At 42.1% G+C, this 12,685-nt stretch overlaps 1 protein-coding gene across 1 annotated transcript in view; it reads left to right on the plus strand.

Annotated features, from left to right (window-relative positions):
- Positions 1 to 797: 797 nt before the first annotated feature.
- The window catches only part of garre1 (granule associated Rac and RHOG effector 1), a 45,076-nt gene continuing 33,188 nt past the window's right edge, over positions 798 to 12,685 (plus strand). The window contains exon 1 of the mRNA XM_071897342.2: positions 798 to 834. The gene's annotated coding sequence lies outside the window, so the exon portion shown is untranslated. The remainder of the gene's footprint in view (positions 835 to 12,685) is intronic.

A 12,685-nucleotide genomic window follows, 5' to 3' on the forward strand; every position in this document is an offset into this window, starting at 1 on the left:
AAGCGGTGCATGTACTGGTCGTAGGGCAGCATGGCGTGGGTCTCAACAATAGAGGTCTCAACACTGGAGAAGGACGAATATAAAGGAGACGCACAACCACCAAATGTGGTTAAGGATAAGAAGTTAAAATAATAATAAAAATAATTATTTGTGCAAGCTACAGTAAGCTTTTGTCGCCCTCTAGTGTTTGATAAACAATATTACGTGCTGTACTCAATACACCAAAACGGCCACTTGGGTGCGATAAAGTCCACAAGTTATTGTTGGGCGCATCAGTTCATGGGTGTGATCAGCACCATATTATATTCTTGAAAAGTTTCCTAGACAGCAGTCTACACAAGGTACAGACCTGTTTCAAAGGCATCAGCTTACAGTTGCTTTTGGTGATAATAATATTTGAATGATCTGGATTAGTTTTGAAAAGGGTGTCAACTTTTGTCGTGTATTTGAGTAAAAGGGCGCCCCCAGTCTAGATAGAGAAACGTCTCATCAGATGTACACACAGAAAGGTGCGTCAAGCTAACCGGAGATAGTCCGAGTAACACTGGAAGTTAGGTGATTACGCCTTTAAAATAAAAGCACACGATCTGTCACTTTTGAGAAAAAGAATAACAAGTATCAAATAATTTTATTTGCAACAAATTTCTCCCTAAAATAGTCATCATTTTCACTTTGGCACTTTGTATTACTCAAAAACAGTTCAAACATATGTTCTTCGGTAAGGGTTTTACTGTGAAAGTTCTGACAGGAAGTGTTATTTTGTTATTGTAGACGACTTTACACTGGTCACACAGACAGGGGATTCGCTGTCAAGAGGGTGGATGCCTAGAGCTGGTGAGCGATGCGGTGATTAACTTATCGTTTACTAACGTTTATGTCTTGTGTTTCACTGAAGCTGTCCGTGATTTTCCTGGTTACGACGACATTGACTGTTGTTGGCCGATATCGGAATCCCACCGTGCCAGTTACATTTGCCTGTGCTTTCTCTCAACGCAGAGAATCGTGTCGCAGAGAGCTAGCTGGGTAGCTAACATTAGTTAGCTCACTTAGCTATTTAGCTAGCCTGGGTTAGTACCGATATAACTTAGTGCGCCCATTATCGGACACGTCCCTTTCTGACGTCCTTCTCTCCTTATTCCCGCAACAATTTGACGACGAACCCCCACGAACAGTCAGTTCACAGTTTCCAAACAGGTTTACCAATGCATGTGCCATTTTCTATATGTCGAAGTACAAAGCCAATTTGATCTCTTATGGAAACAGGCGCATACGCCTATGCTAGCGCAGTACGAGCGATTGGCGGCCGCGGCTATTTCTGTTTCCTCGGCTCCTACGCCTTGTATCAGTGGGAAGCGCTCTAGACCAGATCCATATGTTGTCAACAGATAGTTGTGGAAGAACGGAGAAATTATGCCGGGGTACGGAAAGAACAATAACTGGCATTACGTATTAACAACGACCGGGTTTAACTGTATGTCCGATAACGGACCTAAGTGTTCGAGGTTTTCTGCGCTGCATCGGTAATCGTCCATCACGCGAAAAATAGAATGTAGGTTACACACACAGACGGTAGATACATGGTTTTAGAACTGCTCTGTCAATTTAAGTAAGTGGTTGCGGTTATACTGATAAAATTGATGGGCTTCATGGAAACTGCGTTAGCTTGCTAGCTAGCAAGAGTGTCTGTCTCTGTGTGGCCAGTGGGCGAGTGTCAAAGTAGGGAATGCAACGGACCCAAGGTACCGGTTAGCTAGCGTCTGTGTTCGCTGTTGTATTTTTGTGTCATTCGCTTTTCAATCGTTTGCCGTAATGTTGCATTGATGCCGCGCAAGTCTGTGCGGCGAAATTGTATTTAGGGCGTTAAAAGGCCGTATTAATAGCTTGCGACATAGTGTTCCCATGACTTGGGCCATGTCATCTCGGAGAGTTTCGATGAAACTGGCTAACTGCGCTTGCGGGGATTCCATTACACCTTCCTGCTAAATAGTGATCGGATTCTTAAATAGTGTCTTTGCAAGTAGAAAACTAACCATCTACCCAAAACCAAACTAACCAACTGGTTAGTTTTTTGTCTTATTTAAGTTCCATATTGAGGTAACAGTGCTTCGCAGTTGCATTCAAGGCGAATCGCCGGATAGTAGCCGTGCTGCTAGATAACGCTGGATAGTTAGTTAGCTGCAGTAGGAGTATTGTCCCCCAATGCAATTTACAGAGAAATTATGCAGCTAACTCGGGTACTGGTTTAATGCATGGCTCATGCACCAAAACTCGGGAAACGGCTTCTTTCATCTAGTTTTAGCGAATCGTACTCTGTCTGCCAAGGTAGGAGCACCACACAATGGAAGTGATGGTCGTAGTATATTTTTTATGGTCTATTCAGTGCAGAGGAGATTGTCTAGAACTTGCATTAATAAATAACGTTGCCCCACTTCTCTCGGGGGGTGTACTACAGTCTAGCCAGAGATCTGTCTTCTGAGATCATGTGGAATGTGCTTCCTGTTTGGGTCGTTGGAGTTTAGAAATTAAAGTAAAAGCGACCATTTAGCTTTCTCAAGTTTTGTGCTTATAGATTTATCAGAAGAATAGGGGCGTTGTCCGTGGCTATGTTGTGTAATTTCTGATCTTTTTATCATTTAAAATCAGAATGTTGTCAATGTTAGATTTGTAGGTTTGGGTGTAGTCGTTGCATTGTCTTTGAGGTACTTGTCATTATTTGAATGAGATGTCTGTATATTGGTAGCAGTTCATTGTTGAAGGGGGTATTATCCAGAACCAGATAGTTTTTCATCATTTACAGTGGCCACTTAGCTGGCTGGTGGATTCTAAAAGATGAACTTACCAAGCCACAGCCAAATTTCACCAAGAGGTGACTGGTGTTAAATTTACCCCTGGACCCTGGTACTTATTCTAATATAGGGGGTAGATTGGTTTTTGCTGCCATATTACAAGTATATTATTTTACAGTTTATCTGACAGACATATTTTTTCTACAGAAGTGGGTGGTGTTTCTTTTAGTAACGTTTCTGGGTTATCTTTGGTTAATAATAAATCTAAAGTAGTAGTCATGACCTTTTGACCTTTGAAACACATTGAAAGTTGTTAGTGCTGTTTGCCTTTGTAGGGCAGTTTGGATGGTGGGTGGGGGGCCCAGTACAACTTAGAGTGACATTACAATCTTAATTAAGTTGCAAATTATGCAGTAGTTTCAGACATGGAAGTAGGCATACATAAAGGAAATTGCCATTGTTTTGTTTTGTTGTGTTTTCTGTAGGCTTATACAGCTTTTGTAGAAACAAGCCCAAGCCTATGTGTTGACATTTGCCACAGCTGTGTCACTATGGAAATACGTGCTTTGGTCTGCAAAATTCCTGTCTGTGTGGACGCATTCTCTCCAATGGCTTATTCAATTCCCTGCCTGAATAGCCATTACCATTGGTGGACCGGTGCTTAGGCCTGAGTTGTTTTGGTCATCGTTATTTATCCATATCAGATGTGACCAGCAGTGACACTTTTCCTTAGTGTAACACTGAATCCGGATGCATGTGTGAGGAAGTCAACCTACAGTCACAAGATTACTGTTTGCGCCTGCCTCGGGTGGAGCACAGCACAGCCCAGGCTTGTGCTGCACCGGCGCTATCTCCACAGGCCAGAATGATATTTCCTTCAACAAAGGAGCATTCTAGTGTTTCTCTTGCTGCACAGTTTTAGATTATGCAGATGAATGTCACAGAAGAATCTTTGATGGGGGATGGGGGGGATTAACCCAGGCCATAGTATTAGGGAGGGAATCTAACATTTTGTGGGGGTTTTTTCACTGTTGTCTGTCAAAAACAGCAATTGGTTAACATGTTCATTGCATTCCAACTTTTGGGAGAATGTGATTGAATTGAGGCTAAGTGTTTGTGGCTCCTAGCTAGTTTCTTTCAGATGAACTTTAGATTCTGAGAAAGCTGTCTTCCTCAAGATGATCTCATAGGAAAAACAGGTGTTGCAGGAAGGAAGCTAAATGTTACCTTCAGGTTGTAGAAATAGCTTCCACTCTCTAGGCACCACCTTGTGTATATATTCTAAGAACGGATACTGCCTTGACTATGTTGAAACCATGAGCAATGGGGATAGTTGATTGTGTGTCTTGACAGATGGGCTCTCCAAATGTCCTTACTCAAACGTTAGACAGTGTCAGCAGTACTTCACCTTTTTCATGCTTTGGCACACTTTTGTGCAGCACAATATTCCATGGCAGGACTAAGATTGAATTCAGTATTGAGTATTCAGTATTGAGCCGAGGGCATCACGAGGCAAATTCAAGTCAGTCAGTCAGTCAGGTAACGCTTAGTGAGATCTCGCTTTGTGAGCCGGCCTCTAGAGGGCGACTTTGACTAAGAGACGCAGTATTTCCAATACATAAGCACAAAATCTAAAGTTGGTCGATGTAGAGAAATTGATCTAAATTGATCATGTGCTTGATGTGCACATCACGTTATGCTTGTCATTTGGAGATGCGCAGACCAGCAGCATTGTACTCAGTTCAACATAATCTCCTGGTGTGAAAACAGAACCATTTGCTCCAAACTCGCCTGTGTTAGTAAGTAAACAGTAACCTGATACCACGTCTTCTGCTGCCCTACAAACGTTAACGGTAGGTAACGTTACCTTGTGGTATTTAAGTAATGTTAGTGGGATTCTTTAACCGATAACTGTGTCGCAATGCTTCAGTGATTTGAATTGAACACGCGCCGTGGGTCTGTACAGGATCTGTGCTTGTTGTGTTTGCCGTAGTATTTTCATGGCATTGAATTTTTGGAAATTAAACTTAGTATTAGTATCAAAATTTGAATTCTGGTAATTTGTGACAACACTAGCGTATATATACATTCAACACTAAATACCAAGAGCTGCCAGCCAAGGATGAAACTGCAGTAATGGTTTATGGGGCAGCAATGCTTGATTATATGTAATTGTAACATTGTGGCATGTACTGGTTGAGAGCCACTGGAGCTTAAGTTGGGCCTGGGTGCTATACTGTATTTTGAGGTATACTGATTGGGATCCCCACCACGGTGTGGGCTTTTACAATACTGTTAACCGAAATTGTATTGTCATTTGAATCCAGTAAATATAAACATTGCATATTGCAGGAATAGAATTAATGATGAAATGGGAGCAAAAATTGGATGAGGATAGAGCATCTTGAATGAAAGCAGCACTGGGAGAGTTTTTTTTATATACGAGACCTCAAAAACGCATTTGGCTTGACGTCACATGACAGTGCAATATGTACTGGGAACCCCCCCCCCCCCCCCCAAAAAAAAAAAAACAAATACTATCAGTAATTGATTGTTATACCATTAAAAAATTAGAAAACCATTGCAATATGATATTTTGGCCATGTTGCCCAGCTCTGGCCTAAGTAAGTTAGAAGCGAAGTAGCCTTTGGAGTATGCTATTCCACTATCAAGTGTTAGATAATATCCACCCACTGCACAACGTTTCGCCTGCCCATGCATCAGAGAGATGCAGGCTTGTGTGTTGTGAGTTTGTCTTGTGTGACAGGATTTTCAATTGGATGCTCAATACTAACAACACTGTTTGCGTTGTTAGGGGGGGAAGAGGGGGTTTGCTGGATAGGGAGATGTTTCAGCCCTACATCCAGTCCAAATCCATTGCATACTACTTTTTGCAGGTGCGCAGCTGTCTCATCTACTGCTTGTTGAATGCAATTTCAATTTTGTACACCTAAACCCAATAGCCTATTTTCTCAGCAGAGTAGAATAAGCAGCCAGGCCCCACCCAGAGGGAAGAGGCTAGTGGGTTTGTAGATGAGAGAGGGGGCTTCTAGCATGGGAAATCTCACCCATGTCTCCTGGGAAACCAATTTAGGCTTAGCTTGTGGCCAGCTATTTGCCCCTCAGTCAAATATTCCCAGTGAGATGCATGAGCGCTTGTACACTACATAGTTGATCACATAAAACTTGAATCAAGGCTACCATGAAACTCTCATGTAATGTGATACTTTAGTCTTTATTAATCCCTGTAGGAAACTCTTTTCACTTGTCCTTTTCCATAAGGAGGTCACACTACAGGTCAGCTACAGAACAGCAAAACCTGGATCTGGTAGGGATTCAATAACTTGCTCAAGGACATTGCAGCGTGGTCCTCTGGTTAAAACATGGTTTCCTTACTCACTCTGCCACCCTGCTGCCCTAAGTAGGCCTATTGTTATGATACTTGTGGTTATTTTGTCAAAGTATTGTAGATATGCTCTCTTCAAGCCCTCAGTGGTAGAGGAGACCAATCCTACCCTTCTTTGCTAATTGGTCTCTGTGTTTCCTAAATACCTGCATGTTATTGGACTTTCTGGTGTATTTTGCTTGATTTTCCCATGTTAAAAAAACAGTCATGCTGGCTGCATGACTAAGCCTAAATCTTTTCTACTTCCACGGCAACTCCATATCCTGTGTGACTGCCTGAGGTGGAAGAGAAAATTCTTACTTTTGTCCTGGCTAAAAATACAGCACCCCAGTGGTTGGCATGCTGCAGAACCTGCGACCTCAGTACACAGCCTGCTCAATATAGGCTGAGGGAAGCGTTTCCGTCCCCATAGGTTGCCACCAGCCTTTCATGAATGGAACTGACGTCAGAGCCTTTTATCACGGCTCTCACTTGTTGAAACCCACTGGTTGGGCACGCTAAACACACTGGAGGGGATATCTGAGCTAGTTCTGTTTGCTTTCAGTCCGTTACTGAAAGGCATCTGTGGTTTGGAGAAAGGCTCTGATTAGGTCACATCAGAGGTCAATGTTTTTATTTATCAGACTTCAGTGTCTTAAAGTCCTTTGCTTTCCCTGATGAGAGTTGCAGTGATAAGTAAAAATATTAAGTCTATATTCTTTTTTTCTTTTTTGGGGTAATGCATCATATCAGTATTTGAGTGAGGCAAGGGCACTGATGTTGAAATGTGGGCTTACAAAGGCGACACAGACCTGTTTGGTCCTCAAGCATGTCCTTTGTTCGAGCAGCCTGTCTGCTATTTTTATTGGAGCCATAAGCTACTTACAATGTCTGTTATGACATTACAGGTTGGCCTAATATTATCCAGCCTGTTAGCCAACTGCATTAGCCTGTTGACTGCTATGAGTATTAATTTGTTTTCCTTTATATTCAGTGAGCCACCACAGCAAGCCACTACTGCTAGAAATGGTAAAATCTACAAAAAAAATTATCTCAGTTTCACTCCAAACTGTACATAAACGGTGCTTTTATCATAACTAAGTAACCAAGTAAAAGTATTTTTAGTGCTGGCACCCACAGTAGAACCAAAAATGGGACCAAAACAGGGATAGTTGTGGAAACAAAACCAAAAAATACCCCCAACCATCACTCCTGCAGCTGCCTGCAAAACAATTCCAGAGGAAACACTGGGTATTGGTGACTAAAAATCCATGCTTGCTGTTGATATTAAATCATAGCCAAGGCCTATATTTTTCTCCTCTTCTCACAGTCATGCAGCTGCATGTGTGAGTGTGTGTTTTTTCTGTGTTGGTATGGGGAGGCCGGAGCCTGCCACAATACTCTCCTTGTGTTCTGTGGGCAAGAGGAGCCTGGCTCAGCTCCTGTCACACAGTTGCTCGCGGCACTTGTCCTGTCATTTGGCTTGACCTCCTCGACCTGTCTGCTGATTCTGAGACTTCACTATAGCTTATCTGCCCTATGGAATGTCTTAAGCGGACCCGCTCTTACCAAATAGACATAGTCCTTGTCTTGCTTCTTGCTTTTCAAACCTGAATGTGTGCATCTTTTATTTATATAGGCTATACTTAACTCTACAGAATGACTTTTTGAGAAGACATTTTACAATGTACTGTTGGTTTTCCTGACCTGCTTTTTTTGTGCTCGTTTGAACCCACATTAAGAGGGTTCTGGGGAAATGCATTCCTTTGCTTCATTGGCAACAGATGTAGAGGAGGAAATTTTTTTCTTTGAGCTGAACCTTTTGGAGTGTCTAAAAACGGTGTGGTGTGGAGTGTAGGGCAGCTGTTTTGCCCGTGGAGGCTGAAATAGACTTCATGAGGGAGCTAATGCCGGGCCTTTGGCTGGAGCGTCAGAGGGCCTGTCTGTGCCTCACAGCGGCAGATGGATAAGGAGCTGTCAGCATGGGTAACAGCTGCCCCATCCACAGCTATTAAGCTACCTAGCTGTGATGTGACAGAGCCAAACGGATGGGGCTGCATATCCAAAATGACTGCTATCGGTACCATGGGCGACAGTAGCCTAGAGGTTAGAGAAGCAGGCTTGTGACTGCAAGGTTTGCTGGTTCAAATCCCCTGACCCGTTGGGAAATCTGAGTGGGGAAAGTGAATGAAAATAACAAAAACAAAAGCTTACCAACATCTTCCATCGAGGTGCCCTTGAGCAAGGACACTTATCTGCTCCAGCGGAGCTGCTCAGTGCCTAATAGTAGAAGGCTGTGGTTGCACTGGGAACCTTCCCAGGTGTGAATGTGTGAATGAATGCAAAGCAGGGTGTTGCTGAAAAGGAGTATACATGCTCATTTAGCTTTCCCTGGATAAATAAGTAAAAAAAAAAAGCGTTTTTTGGTATAAGCATCAATGTTTAAGGTATTGAAAACATTGAAAAGTTTCGAAGCTATTTAAACAAGAGTTCCACTTTTCTTATTTTTTATTTGTATTGAGGAAATCAACTAAGTATGGTCTGAATCTATTTAGAAAAGCAGTTGGCATGTGTAATTGTTCCACAGATTAATTTACTCTGTTGTGTAATGAAATGTATTCTCATTCAACAAAAGAGAGTTGTTGAAAACGTTTGAGAGCTGGTGTTGAAACTGGTCTCGGCAAAAAATCTCGACGTTTCCCAGCCCCACATTGACAAAACTTATCAGAGGTGAATGGCCTCATCCGCCTACCTGCACTTCCCAAGTTGCCATCTTACCCCTTCCCTCTTACCCCCTCCCTCTGGGCATACAGCTGCCGCTGTATGGCCAGAGGTTTGCACAGACAGGTAAATCATACTTGGGAGCTTGACGTTTTTGTAACTGGCGACAGAGAGCTCGCCCCAGGAAACCTAAGCCCTCTTCCTGTTGAAGTTGAGCAACTGAGATGCGCGGTGAGTGGGGAAGTAGAGCTAACATTAGCCCTGAGCAGGCCCTGCTGAAGGAAGGACATTAAACTGGGCTGGCGCAGTGCCAGTGCAGACCGAGGGACTCTCCTATCACATGTGTTTGTTTGGGTGCAATCTCTAATACGATGTGCCCTGCAACAGGAGGCTGGCAGCCAGTGGAGCTACACTGAGAAGCCAGCAGGCCTCATTAATATTCATGCTGTGTCTGCTTCTCTAGGGACAACCTCTGCTTGCAGAGTTTTATATCCAGGCAGGAAATGTAGACCACATACTCTCTAATAAAGGTACATAGATACATTTTATCGGTCAAGAACTTAATTTCACCTACTACCAAACTTAATGGTTATGATTATGCTTAGTTTGCTTTATAACCACATGAAGTTACAATAAAATAATAAATAAATGAGAGAAAAGAAACCATGTAGGAGGAGCCAATGAAATCCAGAGGGCTTATTAGTTGAATGTAGTTTATTTGCACAGACATAAAACATAGTGATGAGAAAGCATAACGTCATAAAATTTGATAATAAAAAGATCAGGAAGAAGAAATTCAAGATAAAGCAAAGACACAACTATTGAATTACACCCCCACCACCACCACCACCACCACTAAAAAGTATCTAAAACACAAATTATGATAAAATAACACAAATTGAATGAACAAGTTGGCCTGTTGTGTTCTGTGTGGTGGCCTCAGTGACCTGTTTAGCCTTCTTCCACTCCCTCCATACATTTCTGTTACTTGTTCTTTGGCCCAACAGTGTGAAAGTGTCAGAACTAGATTGGTTGGCTCCAGGCTAGCCAGGCTCAGGTTTCCTGTTTACCTCTCCGACGCTAATATCCTATTAACTGTGTCAACTAGCAAGCATTGTGGGGCATCTGGCAGGTTCTCACAGTGGCTGTAATCCCTGGGATTTAGATGCCGGGCTATTGCACTAGTTAGATGCTCTCTCAAACGCCACTAAGTAACAAGTAGACTGTTCGCATGAACTATCCCCCCTGCATATGCAAATGCAAAAAACTCCATCCTAGTGTCAGTCCCTAAGAATCAAAGAGCAAGGGCTTCTTTTTAAATTCACCATTTCGCACTGACGTCCAACAATCATGCAGGGAGAAATCCATAATAGAAGAGAGAGAGATACCAATTTCTCCACCAACAGTAGCCTCAGCAGACCATATTGCAATGTAGCCACAGCTTGCATCTTTGCAGATCTGTTGTCGGTAGTGTGTGAAATACTATGCCCTCTTCGACAGCTTTTTTGTAATTTGAACAACCGGGCACAGCACTAGGGCTCGGTACTGAAGATTGGTGCTTTCTTGGCACCGACTGAATCAGATTGGTACTACACCAAAACATTTTTAAATATTCAGTGCCAAAGTTCGGTTCTTTAATGGTTTATTTTACATAGTATTTCATCCAGTCACCATACCTGTTCTTTTACTAAAGTGACTGATGATTGGCTTGCTAGGTAACTACTTGCCACATGCAGGAAAAACAAACTTGTCCAGGTGTCTCTCGGCTTACTCAAAGTAAATTTCTTTTTTAAATTATTTGTTAGGAAAAAGAGCTGTTAATGTGGTCAGAATGTTACATTGTTGTATCATTTCAGCCAAAGCAATCTACAAATAAAATTTGACTTTAATTTAAATGTGGTGTGAAAAATCAAGAGAATAAGTGTAAGGTGTGTTCATAGCTTGTAGCAATTTTGAACTAAACTGAGTTTGGTGAACGGTTACACCCCTAATTTATAAGCAACCTTAGTTAACACAGCAGCTTTTTTTTTCGAGCTGTGTCCAGAAGGTCACTGGTTCATATCCGTGGACCGCCTAAGGAAACTTGGGTGAGTGAAGTGAATGACTGAACGACTGTCGCAGAGCCCTTGAGCAAGATACGAAAGCCCCAGTTACTCCAGGGGAACTGGTGTGTGTGTGTGTGTGTGTGTGTGTGTGTGTGTGTGTGTGTGTGTGTGTGTGTGTGTGTGTGTGTGTGTGTGTGTGTGTGTGTGTGTGTGTGTGTGTGTGTGTGAGAAAGTAACCCTCCCTTCCTGTGCAACTTCTGTAAATAAGAATGTGTTCTCGGTCAACTTGCTTGGTCAAATAAGGGTTAAAAATGGGAAGCTTGTCTCTCTTGTTCCGTTCGTGAGGAGGTCACTGGTTTCCCTCGGCCCTGTCCCTCCTCTCTCTGGCCGGGGACCAATGATGGTGGAGTGATTTTGCCGGGCGCACCCCGCTGTTTGTGAAAGGAAGTGAGGTTTGAAGGTCAGGGGCACGTCAGCGATTAATATGGGTGCGTGATGGAATCTACGTACGTGTGGTCGGTATGCAGTCGCTTAGCGTATCCTGCAACAACAGCAGTGTCGCTGGCGTTATCCAGAGGAAAAGTGGGGACTGGTGTGTTTTTTTTTTTTCCCACGAGTTGCTTCTCCTCTCTCATCCCAGAACATTGACGCTTTCAGCATGGCACTGCGTGATAACAGTCTGAATGTTCCACTGTATGATATCCCTGCTGTGTAGGGTACTGCGTATCTAACAGATAAGTCTGTGATGTTGATGTTTTGTGTCCAGTGTATGGTGTGATACCATTGGGAGGATGTCTGTATCAACAACAATGCCCACTAGTGCTCTACATGGCAATGGAACATGTTTAGTCTTTTTTTTTTCCTTTTGAAAGTTACACTTGTTGGCCTACTCTCTGTCAATGAACACTCATGAGAAAACAGTGATTTAACTTTTATGGTAGTTGCGTTGTAACTTAAGCAGTTTAATGTAGGTTTTGTGCTACCATGTTTTTGTTTTTTCAATCTGGTATCTGCAGGTCCTTAAGTATGAAAAGTCTTAAATAGTTTTGTGCTGCATGTCCACTTGGATTAATACAGTACAGGGTTAGTAGTACAATATGCAAAATATTTCTGGGCGACATGACCAAAAATATTTTTTCATATTGATCAATATTGATTATAATCACGATATACATTTAATAATGTTCAATTTAAAGTTTGATGAGTATTCTGCTTAGGACTAAAACCTGAAGAAACTAGAAAGTTTAAGTAGGGCTGGACAATAATTCAATATTATCGTTTATCGTCTTTCAGTGGAATCATATCGTGATGATATGAAGATAGATATGATGATATGATATGAAGATATTTTAATATCGTGACACATTTCTGCTGTCTAAATTGATGATGACAAGCAAACTTTACTTAAAAACTCTGATAAAATGAGGTATGGTAGGAATATTATTTGAAAATTTCGGTTTTGTTTGACATCACACCTAACAGTACCATTCGGTTCAATGAGATGAACATTAATTTGATTATTTAACGTGATTTTGCATACATGAGCCATATCGTGATATATATTGATATTGAGAAAAATCCTTATGATTATCATGATATTGATTTCAACCATATTGTCCAGCCCTAATATTAAGCATTTAACAGTACCAACATGGCTTTACATTCAGATTTCCTCAGCAAGGCAATACAAGCCAACCTATAACATAGGCTCCCTATGTTAGTCAACAAAAATAGGCAAGGAGGAAATT

This window comes from Centroberyx gerrardi, chromosome 1 (assembly GCF_048128805.1).
Source record: "Centroberyx gerrardi isolate f3 chromosome 1, fCenGer3.hap1.cur.20231027, whole genome shotgun sequence".
NCBI lineage: Eukaryota > Metazoa > Chordata > Actinopteri > Beryciformes > Berycidae > Centroberyx > Centroberyx gerrardi.